We start from the raw sequence: 18,382 nt of genomic DNA, 5'->3' as shown, positions 1-18,382 counted from the left end.
ACGATTTATTCCGTGATAACAGATCAATCTTGAAAACAGAAAAAAGGCTACAGATGGTTAAAAAAATTTGTACATAGTTGACTTAAAAAATGTTCATGATTTAAAGTTTTTACAAATAATTTACTTGTCATGTGACTTGTAATATTCATAATTTTTAACAATAATAGTAATAACTAAGAACTAACAATTATTATTAATTTTGAAATAATAATAGATAGATTTCCATCAATATATTTGCCAGTTAACCATATAATTCACGTATAATATATACGTCAAAAAGAGTATAAGAGAACGTATAAAATATACTCTAAGTGAAGATAAGTTTTGAACACCATACACCGAATATTAAATAATTAATTGAACAAAGTTTGAGTCATATAAATTTGGTACATTTAACGGGCAACGAAGTGCACGGGATCAGCTAGTAATATTATAATATCATGTGCAGTATATACCTAATAATATATGAATCTATACTAATATATAAAGCTGTAGAGTTTGTGTGTTTGGACGCACTAATCTCAGGAACTACTGGTTCGAAATGAAAAATTATTTTTTGTTGGATAGTCCATTCATCGAGGTTAGGCTATAGGTTATATTATAACATCACGCTACGACCAATTAATAGAAGTGCTCTAACAGGGATTTTGAGATTTACGATGGAAATATTTTTTTGTAAATCGTTGCTATTGTTTATAGGAGAAACAATTATTAAAAATAGTATTTATTTATTATTGGTTGCTATTGGTTGGATAGATTGATTAGATTAGCAGATTAGGTACAAGCATGCATCAAATCAAATTTTCGCACATTGCCTACCAAGGTGTCTGAGTTGCACTTACTGCAGTGAGTTACACCAAAAAGTAGTTGAACAATCACACATTTTTTGTCATTTTATATGGGCCACGAAGCATGCAAGACAGCTATATTATAAATAAATGAATGTTTTTGTGCAGATCTCTAGGAAGAAAATATGCTAATTTAAAAAGGGTTAAATTTGATTTTTTTTATTCATCGGATTTTAGTACGGTTAGGTTAGGTTAGGATTATGTATTAATTGAATATATTAATCCACCGTATTATATTAAAATAAACTTGGTTTAACTTTGATACTTAAGAGTTAAGAGTGAAATCATACACTTACTTACAAACAGCAGTGGGTCCACGATCTATCGCAAGTAGATTGCCTACCTGATAATAAACTGCTGTGATTTAGAATTTTATTTCAGGTAACAGAAAAGATAAGATAAATTTTGAACACCGTACATCGAATATTAAGTAACGAATTGAACTAAGTTTGAGTCATATAGAGTTGGTACATTTAATGGGCAATGAAGTGCACAGGTTCAGCTAGTATAATACATATAATAATTAATTAATATTATTTATTTCAGTCACATAATTTTGTCAGAAAACCAAAAATGACAAGAGTAGGTACTCAACCTATATCAGTGGTTCCCAACCAATGGGCTGCGGGTAATATGGTAGTGGGCTGCGGACGCTGGTCGAGAGTGTAAGCCAAGGGTCAGATAATTTCAATCAATTTTATTATCAATTGGTATCAACATATCAACTAGATTTTTATATGATTTTATACACGTCTATGTTTCTTCTGCCGCCTTTTTTAGGTGTATGCTTATATTTTTTACATTGATATAGTAAGTGGGCCTCAATGTTTTTTTTTACATAATTAGTTGTTCGAATCACTAAAAAGGTCGGGAACCGCTGACTTAACCTAACCTAACTACTATGCCTGCTCACACAGATATAAATACCCTTTCACATCGGCACTCCCCGTTAACCTTATTGTAAACACTTATTTCCGAGAAATAGTGGTAGTCATACAGTTTACGATTCGCAGTTATATATATAATATCACAATGCGAGTATAATATTGTATTATTATGTTACACATTGCACATTGCTCAAAAATGTTTTTTTTTTTTTGCTGTAGTTCGTGAATTACACATTTTAACTGTGCTGGAGAAGCCGAAGACCAAAGTACGTCACATAGGTGTCACAACACATATTCTATATTATGTATTATATGTCCAGAGGTGTATAGGCACGTATACGCGAGTATGCAACCTATACCCGACAGCAGATTTTCGATTTCCGGCGTAATGTAAGATATAATTTTAGGTTTAGGTATAACTCGAAAACCAAATAAAACTTATTAAACAGTTCATAGGAAAAGTTTGTTACGATGTTTTAATGAATTATTTTATCTGTTAAAAATAGGTGAATATGCTGTGTTTAAGAGTATCTAACCTACATAGGTATTGTCCGTATTGAATCGTTTAGAGAATGGTTGTTGTATAACAACTATTGGAGGCTTATATAGGCGAGTGTAACCGCCGTTAATCCTATAGGTATGCCTCATGCAACGGTATAGGTTTCTAATAGGTACCAATAAATATTATAACATAAATTGGGTGATTAACTTATATAATACCAGCTATATAACCCGGCGTTTCCCGGGAAACATTTCTGATTTATTAACTTCTTAGTTTAAGTTTAATTTTCTTTTAATTAATTATCAACTTAACTGATTGTATGGATATGAAATGGACATGTAACTTTTAATCAAACCCAAGTTAAATTAATTTAAAAATGAATTTATAATAAATGTTATAATACAATTAATATTATTGATGGTGCATATTGCAGAAAAAATATATATTTTTGTTCTTGACCATATTCCTGGGTATTATACAAAAAAAAAATAATAATAATAACTTATTTAATGATTATAAGTTAATTTTAAGTTTTCATAAGATTTTTAACTCAACTGAGTTAGAAAGATAGAATAATTATTAACTATATACTATTAAAAATGTTTTTAATTATATAGTGTTATTGTCAGTTTTGAGTGTAGCAACGTGTTCCGCATTACACGATCATGTGGCATATTAATAAGTTGAACATAGTATGTTAAACATATTGAACAAATTTAAAATGTATATATTTTGGATGTTAAACGTTTAAAAAGTATACATTTTGATGAATTATTATGGTTTGTTATTTCAACCATTAAATGCATTTTTTTAATCTCAAATAAATGCCAATTATGAACTCTGAAGTGATTTATCTGAAGTTTGAAAGTTGTATTTTTTTTTGTTTTTTACTTCTTATTAAGATATTTTATAATATTATGTTTATCATTATTTTTTGTTAAGTATTAAGGTTATATAAAAAAAACTGGTCAACAATTTTGTAATTTTGTACTTTTTGACTGATAGTAGTTTATTTAAATAATTTTGTAAAATTAAAATAAATATTTACATAATACAAATTTAAAATATTTAATTAAATTTAATGCATAGTGAAAAAAATCAAACCTTAGATTTATATTCAAATAAAATTGTTCTTTAAATTAAATGTGTATGTACACGGCCAAATGTGGAATTGCGTTTAAGAATTTTGATGTAGATATTTTAATTTTCTTTTGCAGATCATTATGCGTTTCCCTGCGGTCACCTGATCTCCATATATGTGATATGCAGTGTTCCGAATGATACTCAATCACACCATACAATGCATATCTGAAAAATGTAATTTGTGCCTATACTATAATGATACATTAAAGTCGTTATGTATTACGTATTTAAATTAATAGTTATTATAATTATTATTATTTTATAATATTCAAAACATATGACAAAAATTTCATATTTATTTGATTTTAATTTTCAACCGCTAATATTGGTATATTATATATTTTTAAATATAAATTTGAAGCAAATAGAGATCATTAGTAAATTGTATAATAATTGAGAAGAACAAATATAATATTATTGTGATCATTAATTAGAATAATATTAAATATCAAGATATCATGTATAAATAAAATTAAAATTGTATACATACTTGACATTATTAGCTTCTAATTGAGTTGAAAACATCGAAAGTGGAATACTTTGATTTTCAGGCAAAGTATCTGTCTCAATCAAAAGGTCGTTCTTTACAGTTTTTCTTGAAGATAATGACTTATAACAATAACAGCATTCATAAACCTGTTCATTTGTGTAATCATCCAATGATTTCTGAAGATTCTTAAAGTCTTTAAATCTCAAAATTAACGTTACGCTTTCAATATCTTTGTTATTATTATTACAACCATATATTGTGCACCGTATTTTTTCGATTGCGGATGGAGCGTTAACAAATAATTTCGTTGCAACGAACGATACATTACACCGATCATCAATCACTCTGATACGAGAAATATCATCAGAGCTCTTTAAAATCGGCTTTAATAATTCAAGTCGATCTGTGTATGTTTTTTTTGTTGGTCCAAATAATGCAAGACTTTTACAAAACCTCAACATGTTGTTTTCACTAGAGTCTACAAAAAAAGCCGTATAGGTTTTAAAGTCTGTATATGCCATAGTTATTATTACTGCTAATGCATCAAACGGGCACGTGTTGATAACAATATATCTTTGTTTGGCTACGTGCAATGGTGTTGCAATATTTCCTTTGATAAGCAAGGTGTTCAAGTTTGACCGGGTGTTTTTTTTTTGCAATATTCTGTCGATTTCGGGAGATTTTTCCATATACGTTGTATTCCTTTTTCTTTTATATTTACTTTCACAGCCTTTGGGAAAAACTGGAATTAGGCTTTCCTAAGCCACCTAAATTTTCAAATTCATCAAGTGATTTTAAGGAAGTAGAATCATCGCTGGAATTTAATGTAGTCAGTGGTTCAATGTATGTACGTTTCATTTGGTGAAATGGACCCTAATCGTTTGATGTCTGACGAATCAAAGCTAACATTTAGTATTGATTCAATACATATTTCCTCCGACACAGGAATTAGTGTATTCGTTTTTGTTGAAGATGGCTCTATCGCCTCTGAATCTGAAATTAGATAATCTGCTTCAACATTCCCATCCATATCAGATTTCTTAATCAACTCTATGTGATTATTTCTTAGCTGGCTGCTTCGAAATAAAATTGAGCTGCCTTCGATCGATTTTAGATGTTTGGCAACAAACCGATCAGCAGTCATTGGTTTAATTTCGAAACGGACGATACGTGATTTCAAATCGGAAAAATCACTCTTCCACTGATGCTGAAGATGCAATCACATATGGAGTTCGAAATTTGTCATTCATAACTCCAGTCCAGATCGGAAAATGCTTGAAACGTAAAATTGTTTTGGAAAAGTTTGGAATAAAGTATGCAGAATCACGATTTCCTTTTATTTTTGATTGGGTAATAGAAATTTGTTCCAGGTCTTTCAAATATTCTTTAATTCCATCAATAGGTTTTTCGCAATCATATTTTTCTCCATCCAAAACATTTTCTTCTACTTCAGAACTTATGTCATTCATATCTTCATAATTTATATAAATTCCTTTTATTTTGTCCTATACCATTTTTCTTCCAGAATCCACTAGTGTTGGCTCATTGTTATACCATCCATCTGTTTCACTCATAGAAACTGTTAATAATGCCTTGAGAATATCAGTGAATTTTTCAAAAGAAACTGATGTTAATAAAAGTCGTAAACACCTCACGTAAAAGTGTTTTAAGTTGTTGTTATGTATCCCTTTAAAATATGGTATACGGCAAAATATTTTGATCATATGGGCCACGTCAATACGTACATAACACTTCAGTAAACTTTGTTCTTTTTCAGGCTCAATTAATGAAGTGAAACATTTTTCTACGTAGCACTGTAAACTTAAATTACAAAAAGCCCGGATTACGGCACCCAGTAAGGCAGCTGAGTAATCACAAACTACTTCATGTGGTACGCCAACCCCTGCATTCAACCACCGCGTAAGCCAGTTACAAATTGTTAGAGTGTCTTGTTTCTCGAAGATCATTTGACATACAGGTATTTATGACTACTTCATACAGGAAAATATGGGTAGACAATAAATCAAAAGATATTCGTTTTGTTTTTTTGACAAAACCACCTGTTGCATCGATAGAAACTCTACAGTATTTTTTTAACATATCCTTAAATACAGTAGTTTGATGATTACTCCAGTAGTGAACAAGTATTGGATCAATTGAATGTATTGATCCAGAAAACTGAGAATGTTTTAGTTCTACTATAGATAAAACCGGACATTTTACAGTGATTCCTAATAGTTGGTCTTTATGTTCTTGTTTCGCTTTACGTAAAACTTCATTGCGGTATAAGTTAGGGGAGAAAAATTACCAAATTCCATATTTGTTGTTGCTTTCTTTCGTCTCCAGTTACTGGGAATATTCCTAACCAGCTCGTTAGAAACAGTATCACGTTTAGTGGTCTTTTACTAAAATGTATAGATTCCATTCCCCTTGTGTCGTTGGTACATATTTTTAACTCCAGCAGTTGTCCTCTAGTCGGTTTTTCATTACTCCATCCCTTTAAACTATTATTACAATCTTTACACACAGCTACAAAATATAAAAAATATTGACTATTTGACTATCATGACTTCTGACTTTACATCGCTTGTACAAATAGTTACATGGTAGTTTAAGTTCTTGGACAATACAATCATTTATAATGTCTGACCATGTATTGGGCTTAAGAATTTCATACGTTCTAACACTCGCGCCATCTTTATACAAAACTATTTCTGGTTCTATTTCTACATATTTTAAATAAGGAATATTTAATTCAAATGTTTTTTCAATATTTTCACGGATTTCTTCATCATCAATTGAAGAAGTTTCAGAGCTAACGTTTTTAGTATAAGTACGATCTTTGTCTATATAACACAAATTTTGTCCAAGTTTAGATTGGTATTGATGCCGATTTTGCAATACCGATATATTTAACGTTTTTTTGGGGGGTATTTTATAATCGAGTTCCGAGTATAAAGTGTCTCATACTCCATGAGAAAGTCCTTGAAGTAACCCATCATCAAATATTTGTTGTTTAAACTTTTCAAGGACATTGTATACATAATCTGGCTCAAATAAAGCTTTTCGACCTCTCGTTGCCTATAGTGAAAACAAAGTAAATAACGTAATTCTGAAGTAAATAAGTTTACATAAAAAATTCAAGTACATGAAGTTGGCCCTCCACAATTCTACGATTTTTGTCGAACAGAATATTGTAATCAGTTAATGTAAAATATATAATTACAAATTCAATTTTTTAAATAGTTATTAACAATTTATCAAAAAAAAAAACAGATTCATTTCTTCTAAAATTGTATTACGTTTTTTCAGTTATTAACGTTCATCATTAATTTACACAGTTTAAGTTGGTTTTTGGTTTTTCCATTTTTTGGTTGCTATGGTTGATAACATATTTTATTTACATAATTGAGGTTACCAAATTATTTTTGTTTGATTTTTACGTTTTTTTGAGCTCGTTTATTTTTACATTTATAATTTTTTATATTTTTCAGCAGTGTTTTAGATGTATGTAAAGTTGGACTCTCGACTAAGTTAGATATATGTATTCGAAAAATATGTTAATATTTTGCAAATTAATTTCAAATAATTGCAAATTGATATTCAGAATTTGCAAATAAGTAATTAAATTATTATAAACTAAAAACTATTACAGATGATAGTGAAATTAGCCCCATCAACTAGTCCAATCGACTCGAAACCTGTGTCAATATTTTGTAAACTGATTTTTAGAATTTGTAAATCAGACTTGCTTTCACCATTGATTAAAGTATATATTTGATAAAAAAAATCTTAATGAAAAATCTAAATGATAAAAATTCTATATTAGATAACCAAAATAATATAATAAAATAACTATGTTAGATAAAAAAAGACTATTTAATAAAAAAATGTCTATCAAGATTTGTATGATTTTTTAATTTTTCAAAATTGTTTTATTGAGTATACCTTGATTGAATAAAGCAAATATAATAAGAAATAAAAAAATCGATATTCAATAAAAAAATTTAATTGAATAAAAAAATTTCATATTTAATAAAAAAATTTATATCAAGATTTGTATGATTTTTTAATATATCAAAACCTTTTTGTTGAAATACCTAGATTGAATAAAACAAATATAACTATCAATAAAAAATTGTATTAAAAAAATTGAAATTCAATAATAAAATATTCTATATTTAATAAAAATCGATGTTGATTAAAAAATGTAAATATAATAAAATATCGATATTCAATAAAAAATTTAAAATTAATAAAAATCCATATTTAATAAAAAGGCGGGTAAGTGGATGTTGCTCTGCTGTACAGAAGGTTACAAGTGGGTCACTGTAATGGATGGTGTTAAATTTGAATTTAATGATATAATAATATCATTGTATAAGAAAAACGATTCTGAGCGAAAACGGTCAGTCAGCCTATGATATTACCAAGTATATTTGATGATATTATTGTGAATTAAGTAATTTTATATATAACCTATTAACGTGGATCCTTGTTTTTAATTTTTAATCCTTAGCTAAAAAGTTAAACATTTTTTAATTTTCAACTACAAAATAATTAATAAATTTTGTCAAAATTTAAACTTTAAATGCTTATAAAAAAAAATTGTGCCTATGTATTTTTAATATTTTTCAACTGATATTAGAACGATATATCAGGAGCCTTATATTCAAATCTTAGATTTAAAAAGAAAAATTTGTATGAATTATCAACTTAAAATAATTTGCTAATTCTCGTGATTTTTCTGTATTTTTTCAATTGAAGAGCTTTAAATGCTTATAAAAAAAACAGCGACTAAGGATTTTTAATATTTTTCAAATGTCATTGTAACAATACAGGAGTCTCCGGGTTTTGTGGCTCTCGCCTACCGCCGTCCGTCCGTGCCTTAGCGCTGGGCGCTACTTACGGGCGGGGGTGGAGCTAGGACGTCGACGGCTAGCCGCCTACGGCCTAGGGTCGTCTGTGGACCACCAGCACCGGGCCCCGGGGGGCCCGTACCTTTTCTGAGGGCCGGGATGACTCAGTTAAGTGCCACCTTGGGTACCGGACCTCCCACTAGGTGTTGTGGTTTATGTACTACTATCTGGCGCCTGTCCCACAGCCACCACGTTTCAGCCGAGGTAGGCTCCTCAACCTTGAGGGGCACCACACACAGCTCCGGCTAGCCGTATCTGTGCGCGGTGGGGCTCCCCTCTCCCGTGGTACTGACTAGGTTTTTAGTTGATGTCAGTGGATCAACCCGGGGCGTAGCCCCTACCACTATTTTGGCTCCCCACTCCCCAGCCGGCTAGTGGTGGGCCTTATTGTAACAATACAGTAGGAGTCTTGTATTAAATTTTCAAGTATTTTAACTAAACAAATAAAGTTTTATTGACATTCATAGAAAAAAAAAAAAAAAAACTAATAAAATTGGAAACTGAAAATGTCCCTAAACAGTTCAAACAAATCAAAATATATTGGAAATTTTATCGCATATAGAAAATGCAAATATAAATAACCAGTTAAAATGTTATGTATCTACGGTCATTTAATTTAAAGTTACACCAAAAACCAAAGTCAATTTTGTGAAGAATGGATTTTGCGTAAAAATTCTCGTTTTTCCTTAATTTTTCTCTTAGTTTTTACGGCCCTTTTGAAAATTACTGGGAGTTTTAAATTTTTAGCTACCCAATAAATATTTAAAAACGATTTTTCAATGGTTTTTTACGTTTATTACGGTTATTTTGTGTTTTAAGCTTTTCTGATTTTTTTGGTTTTTACTTTTTAAATTGTGTTGTTCATTCAGTTGATTCAATATTATTTTACGTTAATTGACGATTTATGATTTTAAATGTTTTACGGTGTTACTTATTTACATTTCACTATTTTTTTACTTTTACAAATTTTTACGTTAATATTTTCTAAGTGATTTAAAATTTTTTTTATAGTTTTTGTCTAATGTGAAACAAATAAGTAGGGAGGCTTCAAAAATTTCAACATATTTCTTACATGGATAACAAGGCTATTTATAAAACTATATGAAACTGTAAAAAATGTAAAATTCTTAAGAAACTGTTGAAAAAATATAAACAATATTAAACACAATTAAAACGTATGAAGACCATTCAATGTACTAATGAATATCATGTTGGTAGTATGTAATGGTGAAATATACCTTTCCTTATATAGTCAATAAAATAGTATGAAACAGTTATAACATTTTAAAATATACAGCTAAACGACAAATTATTTAAATTACATGCATAAAAAGTAGTATTGAAATAAAAACAAATTCAAAAATAACCAACATGTGGCTGGCCGGATTTGCCGGAACTATAATCGGACAGTCAGGGGCACCGTGAATTTGGCCCCTAATTTTGGTTTTTTTATTTCTACGTTTTCTGCTGATTTACAAATTCTTAAGCTATATCAATAATAACTTAAATAAATAATCATAAAAGTAGTGAAAAATCGATCACCGTATTTGTTAATCTTAAAGAAACAGTATTTCATATTTTCTGGATTTACAAATTCGGGGATTGTATTTACAATTTAATATTTATTACGCTCTGTTGTACATTAGGTGTCTAGAGTCACTGTAACGGTCGTGTTAAATTTAAATCAATAATCATTGTATATGAAAAATAAAATGCTCAGTGGAACTTATCGTTATGAAACATATTTATATATCACTCACCTTGTTCTGCGACTTTTCTGGATAAATATGAAAAACTAGAAATTCTCAGCCCTAGTAATCATAACCAGGGTTAGGATTTTAAAGGCATTACCATATTACTTATAAAATGATTAAGCAATGGCAAAATAAGTTTCAAATTTATTTCAAGATTCAGAAAACTGAAATTAAAAAATGAATTTTGCATATTTACGCAATATTAAGTGCTATAAAATCCCAACCACTATCATAATAAATCACTATAATCGTCAAAAACAGTAAGAGGTAATGTGTAATAATAATTTGTATATAGTAGATAGATCGAATATTAATATATAAACTAAGCCTTTTAACCTTACCTATAAAAATTTTAATAAAAATCGTACATTGTACCTATTATTGATTATAAAATTTAAATCAATCCTTGTGATCATTTCTTAATTATTTTCTTACTTCTAGATTTATTAAATGTATATAATTTATGAACAATCAACGATAACTTACTTTTTTTTTGTCCATTTCCCAAACGCGGCAAGCAAATGACCAATGTACTAAACCAATATTATAATATTGATACGTCCGAAATGAATAAAATAAATTAATCGAAACTCAATTCGCAACCATCAAAACAGACTATGTGTCGTATGATGATATAATGTCTTTTGTTTACCCATCCCGCCGATTAGAATCGCGCCCGACCGTAACATAATGTTGCTGTCAGTCAGCGGCAGGAATCAACCAGTCCAGTAAGAAATAATGTGATTTGTTTTTCCGGTCTACCAGGGTGCGCACATTGTGGCAAAAATACTGTGTTATTACTTATTATGCAATATTGTATTGCCTATGTAAAACTCATATTATTTTTCCTATAACTACTTTCTCGAAGTAATTGAATTGATGACATTGGTGAGGGGGGTGGGGTGAACTTCACATACATAATAATGAATAGTAAAATTGTTTTTATTGGTATAAATTAATTAATTTAGTAATAAGACTTGCTCACAGTATTGTAATTTTAGCAGCACGGCAGCGTAAGACGAAGACTAAGTAATTATTACACTACCTATAGTACTATACCTATACTTAACACGAATAGTTACAAATCACATAATGCGATTTTTTTTATAGTGTGCATCTTATCGGTAATTAGGGATTGACTACTAACGAGGGACGTACAAATAAAACATAACGAATGTCAAATAATATAATATTAATAATTATTGATGTTTAAATAAAAACTAAAATTTGTACCGGTAAATAATAAGATATATTATTACAAATTTGTTGAACTATTGTGGGCCACATCGAAAAGGTTCGTGGCCGCATGTGGCCCGCGGGCCGCGTGTTTGTGACCGCTGGTATAGACTATAAACTTTCAAAAGTTAATACATCTATAACACAACGTGTTTTATTTATTTAATATTAAGGTGAGCGGATCCGTACCGCTCATGAAAGCACAGCGACAGATAATACTATTTCATATTATAAGTCATATTTAAGCTATTAGTTCAGTAATACAAATTATTTTAGATTCTGAGCGAAGCGATGAATGTATTGATTTTACAATGATGTTTTTTTTTAAATTTTTTTTCATTTTTGTGTCTGTCATCAGTCATCACCTTTTAGGACAGTAAAAGTGCTTGGATTTTCTTCAACAGTAACTTTTTTGATAGGAAAGTGAATCTAGTTGGTACTTTGGGGGGTAAAAAGTAAAAATTTCTCAGTAGTTTTCAAAAGCGACGTGAAAAACAAAAGAAAAATTAAGGAAAAACGGGAATTTTTACGCAAAATCTGTTTTTGAGAAAATCGATTTTGGTTTATGGTGTAACTCTAAAACAAATGACCGTAGGGACATGAAATGTTGACTAAAAATTAATGTTAATATTAGCATTTTCTATACACCATAAAATTTTGAAAATATTTTGACTCTTTTTGAGCTGTTTACGGATATTGTCAGTTTTCAATATTTTTAGTTTTTTTTTCTATAAATATCAATAAAATTGTATTTGTTGGGTAAAAAGCGTGAACATTTAATATAAGCCTCCTGATATATCGTTCTAATAGCAGTTGAAAAATATTAAAAATACATAGGCACAATTTTTTTTTATAAGCATTTAAAGTTCAAATGTTGACAACATTTATCAAATTTATAATTCATTAATTATTTTGTAGTTAAAAATTTATAAAATGTTTAACTTTTATGGCTAAGGATTGAAAATTTAAAACAAGGCTCCACGTAAATAGGTTATATATAAATTACTTTATTCACAATAATATCATCAAATATACTTGGTAATATCATAGGCTGACTGACCGTTTTCGCTCAGAATCGTTTTTCTTATACAATGATATTATATCATTGAATTTAAATTTAACACCATCCATTACAGTGACCCACTTGTAACCTACTGTACATTAGAGCGACATCCACTTATCCACCTTTTTTTATATGGTTATAAGTTGACTTTTAACCATGCAGATTGATGTTGAGCTTAACAACAGAAAAAAGTTTAAGAAATGGTATAAAGGAATAAACTTTGTAAAAAATTAATGTCAATGTTTCATTTAAAATAAACCATTTAGGTTAATAATGAAACTATTTATTGGTCGTCCCATTGACATAAATTTAGGATAGAAGAGCAGTTGCTGAAACTGTGTTTGTTTTTATTACTTATATTTTATTTTTGATATTATAGTTATAACGTAATGTGTACCACATAACCATATGTTAAATTAAAATTATTAAATATACTTGACATAAAAATTAAAGTATTAATATAATATGCAACATTCCAACAACTACCTATTAATAAACTAATGTGATTTAGCATTTGGTTATTACTTTTAACTAAATATTAATTTTTTACGGTGAAATAAGTGCCTCGTTGGCAGTTAGTAAGGTTTATAATTTCATTGTAAAAACATAATTTAACATTTTTACCTGGCACTACTGAGTGCCCTCCCCTATCTGTTATTCTCGACATGTAAATACTTTATCTAAATTACTTATTGTACCAAATTGTATAGATTGTAATTATATTTTAAATAAAAAAAAAAAAAAAAAAAAAAAAAAAAACATTTTTACTTTATCTGGGATTTGAATAACTAAAATATGGAATAAATTTTTTATAATATATATTATACTTGTCAATTGTATGTAAGAATATAATATGGTATTCTGACGTTTAACTTGGTACAAGTATTTGGACAGTGTACAATAGCTACAAGGTCTGTGGTATGTTATATTTGAATATAATGTTATGGTTATTTAAATACTATACTTTACATTACCTACATTTATTTTTTATTTTTCTTGATAATACTTTAATAGAATTTGGTATATACACTAATGTGATTTAGCATTTGGTTGGTTTTTTCCAATGTTATGCTGTAAGTTTCTTTTTCTTTTACTTTTTTTATTTTTCATCAGATGGTAGTCGACCAACAGCTAATCGTTTGCATCCTCTTGTTACTTCTGGTCTTCTCTGACCAGAGGCGTACTGAGGGGTGTTCGGCCCAGTGGGAAATCACGGTCACCGGCCCAAATAGAGGTGGCCTGAAGGGTGATTAGCCCCCCAAAAAATAAACACCCCCCACCCCCCCCCCCAAAAAAAAAATCTTAAATAAATATAATTAATTGTTATAAGGTACCTATAAATAGCATGTACAATTTAATTTAATTAGGTCAAATACGTACTCTGGTGTGTGTTATGTTACATACTGATACTATGGGTCTAGTTTCAACATTAAAAAACATGATAATCAACAATTAGACTCAAAAGAATTTTTTTCATATAATATAATTCATAGATAGAGATAGGTGGCAAAGTTTAGTAATGTCAGCAAAATCTCTTAGAGAGTAGTCATGCCAGAGAATGAAGAAGAAGAATCATAATCCATATAAATTAATGCATTATTATTTATTATAGTTAAGAAAATACTTAAATTATATAAAACAAAACTGAAATGACAATTTTATATTGAAAACATTTTAGTCATTACTGTAAAACTAGCTTTTAAATATTCAATGATATTTGAAATTTCAATTTCATTGAGTAATTGTTTTTCAACACTCATAATTAAGAGTGCTTCTAAATTATCTTGACTTATATTGGCTCTGAGTCTTGTTTTAACAAGCTTAAGTTTGCTGAATGTCCTTTCGCAGTTGACTTCGGTGACTGACAAAGTAAGAAAAAACTCATATGAAGCACATAGTTGAGTATAAGCCAAGACATGCATGTTTAAATTGTATACAAGTTTGTATACACATTGTAAACAATTGTTACATATAAATGTCATGTCATAATAAGTTATGACATGATTGGGCAGCAATTTGTAATTTGATTTTTTTTTTTCACGTTCTTTGGCAGCTCCTCCTTTTTGTTTTTTAGAATTCATATTTATAAATTAAAATGCACAGTATCAATATGACAATATGTAATAAAACATTAATAAACGACAAACTGAACGGGTGCACTGTACTAAAAATGATGCTCTTATGACTAAATTATTAGTTTGAATATGGGCAATATGTGCTTATAGTTAGAATTGTTTACAGATTAGCAGTCGGCAATTGCGCACGTTCGTAAAAACAATATTGTTATTTTTGGATCAAATAACTCACTCGCATTAATATGAATTTACATAGCTACATAGTCGACCACCACCCAGCCTATGTATTTCAATGAAAATACGAAATTATCCTTATTATTTATTAAAAGCTATAAATAGCAATTCCGGGCTGAATTAAATTTATATTGCTTATATTTATATTATTGTTTATTTGTGTCTAGTGACATTGATTTTATAATATACTAATAATATAGTATATTATAAAACCAATGCTAGTGATAACCACATTTATAAAGATTTTAATATCATTATAATTTATTGTATAAGATATGCCTAAATAGATTTATTTTGATAATTATTATTATATTTTGTTTTGTTTTAGTATAAAGTATATAAATTTATACATGATTCAGGCCGGCGGCCTTAGAAAGCCTGCGGCCCAGTAGGACTATTCCCACTGTCCCACCTGGCCAGTCCGCCTCTGTCTCTGACTAATTGAAGTAGGTTGAACATGTATTTTTGATTTAGCTCCAAGGCGAAAAGAAATTTGTTTTCTACAAGTGGCTAAAAATGTTTCCCACAAATTTTTTGTTTTTACGTTTTTTAACTTTTTTAAAAACATTTGTGTTGATGCTGTTGAGGATCCATATTTAGAATGGTTCTCTGTCATCAAGAACTATCGTCTAAAGGTATATGTGTAGATACAGCATTATCACTTATTTCACTGTTTACTTCATGTTTTTTATACCCAGAGTTATTTTCATTGTATTATGACTGTGTACCTTCTCGTTCAGTGTTTGTATCAATTTAACTATTCTCTTCTGATGGCTGTGTTATTTCATTTGAGGAAGTATAGAATGATAAAGGTTGTACTTTATTTCCAAATGCTAAAGCAGCCATTGCATGCCTGCAATGTGCCATGACAGGTGGTGCATTAGGTAGCTCTTTACCAAAATAAAAATAAATTGCTGCTTGGTGTTTAGCAAAATTTGCCTAAACGCCTATATTCACAAGTACAACAGCCTAAATCTGTGTAAACCTCGTACATACTATCACCAGTTTCACTATGTACTTTAAACATATGATCATCTATTATATCTCTTTGATATTTTCCTTTGATAAATACTTAATTTTTTTTTTCATAGAATTCAAAAACAAACGTGAAGCATCACAATGACTGTTAGAAAATTTCCTAATTCGACAAATGTAATATTGTTCCATTATAGTACATGTAAAATCTACTAATGACACAATATTAAAAGCTTTATTTCGAGATAATATGATGTCTTTATAAATTCTAACGCAAACTTCATTAAAGTTGTTAGTTTGATGACCTCGTGTTTCAAAATTTCTGTATGCAAGACACCAAATTTGTTTGCGTTTCCAGTATGAACCAATATACTTTACCCAGCTATAATATTTGGAAATATATGTATTAGCAGTATTAATTGCATCATTATAAGCAACTTCAGCCATTTTGTAGTTGGTGCATTCAAAATTTTACTTAAGAAATTATACAAAATTGGAACATCTGACTTTTCAATATTGTTTTCATTGTTACATAGCCACCTCCAAATAGACTGACAAACATAAAAACGACACAATAATTGTTTTGAATCTGGCCATACAGTTTTCAATGCTTGTCTTTCAGCTTCGCTGTCATCTGTCATAAATATTTTAGGAAACTGTTGACCACCAAATCCATCATCACCAAAACATCTTTGAGCTAATTCAAAACCAGCCTTATAATCATTGAAAGATTGACCTTTTGTCACCATTACAGCCAATGAAATAGCTCCAACTGCACATGGTGTGAGCATAGATGTAATAGCGTGGTTATGAACATCACACGATGCTGTACTGTCTGCAAACACTATGTGTTTTGAGTAAGGCAAGCTATGTGCACGTTGCATCAATGGAGTACATATTACTATTGAAAAAGGATCTTCATTTATTAATATTTGTATACCTTTTTCATTATACAAGGACATTTTTGATCTGAGTTTCTAAAAAAGAATAAAATAGGTAACTTATTAGGTACAATTAACTATTTAAATTGCCGTTTTCATTGGTGTTATGATAACTAATAATATTTACCTCCAAAACACCATCTCCTATCCTAGGTCCTAAATCAGTGTCCTCCATAAATTATGTAAGTATTGATCAGTCCTGTATTTTGGGTTTAATGATGCATTGGCGATAATGCTTTCATCTCCTTCCAATTCTAATTTTCCTTCATGAAATAATATTGCATCAGTTATACCTAAAAAAAAATGATAATATTTTAATTTAAGTATTTGTAAAGTATTTTAAATACTGTCTTGGACATATTTGTATTTGATTTTCAAATATTTTTCAAAATTCAAACAAATTGTTCATAAGTCATCACACACTTTTTTTGAAAATTATTATACTTTTTTTATAAAAGTTTTTCACTCATAAACTCACTATAGTTTAAATGAGTAATTTAAAAATTAATTTGGAAAACCAACAAGTATTTAGTAAGATGATAAAAGTAATTGAAAAATTGTTATACACTTTCTAAATTGGTGTATTTGTATCTTTATAGCTTATTTAATAAGTATCTTATACATGGCTGTTTATTTGTATAAGTTAAATATTTGTTTTATTGTTATAATTCATAATATTATGTTTTTTTTAAATACAACACTATGATCTATACTTTTATCTCGTATAAACAAAGTGTTAGTTCCTTGAAATTTTTTCATTCCTCTCAAAGAGTAATACAAATTATTATAGTATTTTAAACTATAAAATTAAAAAAAAATGGTTATTCTATATAATGTCTAGGTTAGGTATAATTCCCATGTAATTTATTAAATTAAACAATATATACTTCTTTAAAATAGGCCAGAAATTATATAAAATGCCAAGGTCTTACATAGAACTACAAAACCTATTATAAACTTTGCTGCCAACATATTATAGGTTTACTTTTTATAACTCATTTATTTATACTCACCAAGTCTATCATTAAAATAACTCTCAAATTGTTTTTTAGTTTCTTCAGACACTTTTAAACTACTGAAAGCTTCAGCAGTTGTTAATACTCAGTATATTAATTACTGCTACAAGTCCATTCTAAATAAGTAGGTAATAAATATATTTGTATACAATAAAAAAACTTTGTAATATTTACTAAAACTTAATTATATATTGCATGAGCTGTTGAGACATTGAGTTATCTATTTTAAACATTATTCATGTAGGTATTAAAAAAAAAGTAATGTAATTTATATGCGGTATTGAATGAAATAAATATTA

The 18,382-nt window shown here is 28.8% G+C and overlaps 1 pseudogene; it reads right to left on the bottom strand.

The window, feature by feature from the left end:
• Positions 1 to 13,871: 13,871 nt before the first annotated feature.
• LOC132933281 (uncharacterized) lies at positions 13,872 to 18,168 on the bottom strand (annotated as a pseudogene).
• Positions 18,169 to 18,382: the final 214 nt, after the last annotated feature.

Source organism: Metopolophium dirhodum, chromosome 1 (genome assembly GCF_019925205.1).
Source record: "Metopolophium dirhodum isolate CAU chromosome 1, ASM1992520v1, whole genome shotgun sequence".
Taxonomy (NCBI): Eukaryota; Metazoa; Arthropoda; class Insecta; order Hemiptera; family Aphididae; genus Metopolophium; species Metopolophium dirhodum.
The sequence above is the reverse complement of the archived record's forward strand: the minus strand, read 5'-3'. Positions and strand labels throughout refer to the sequence as shown.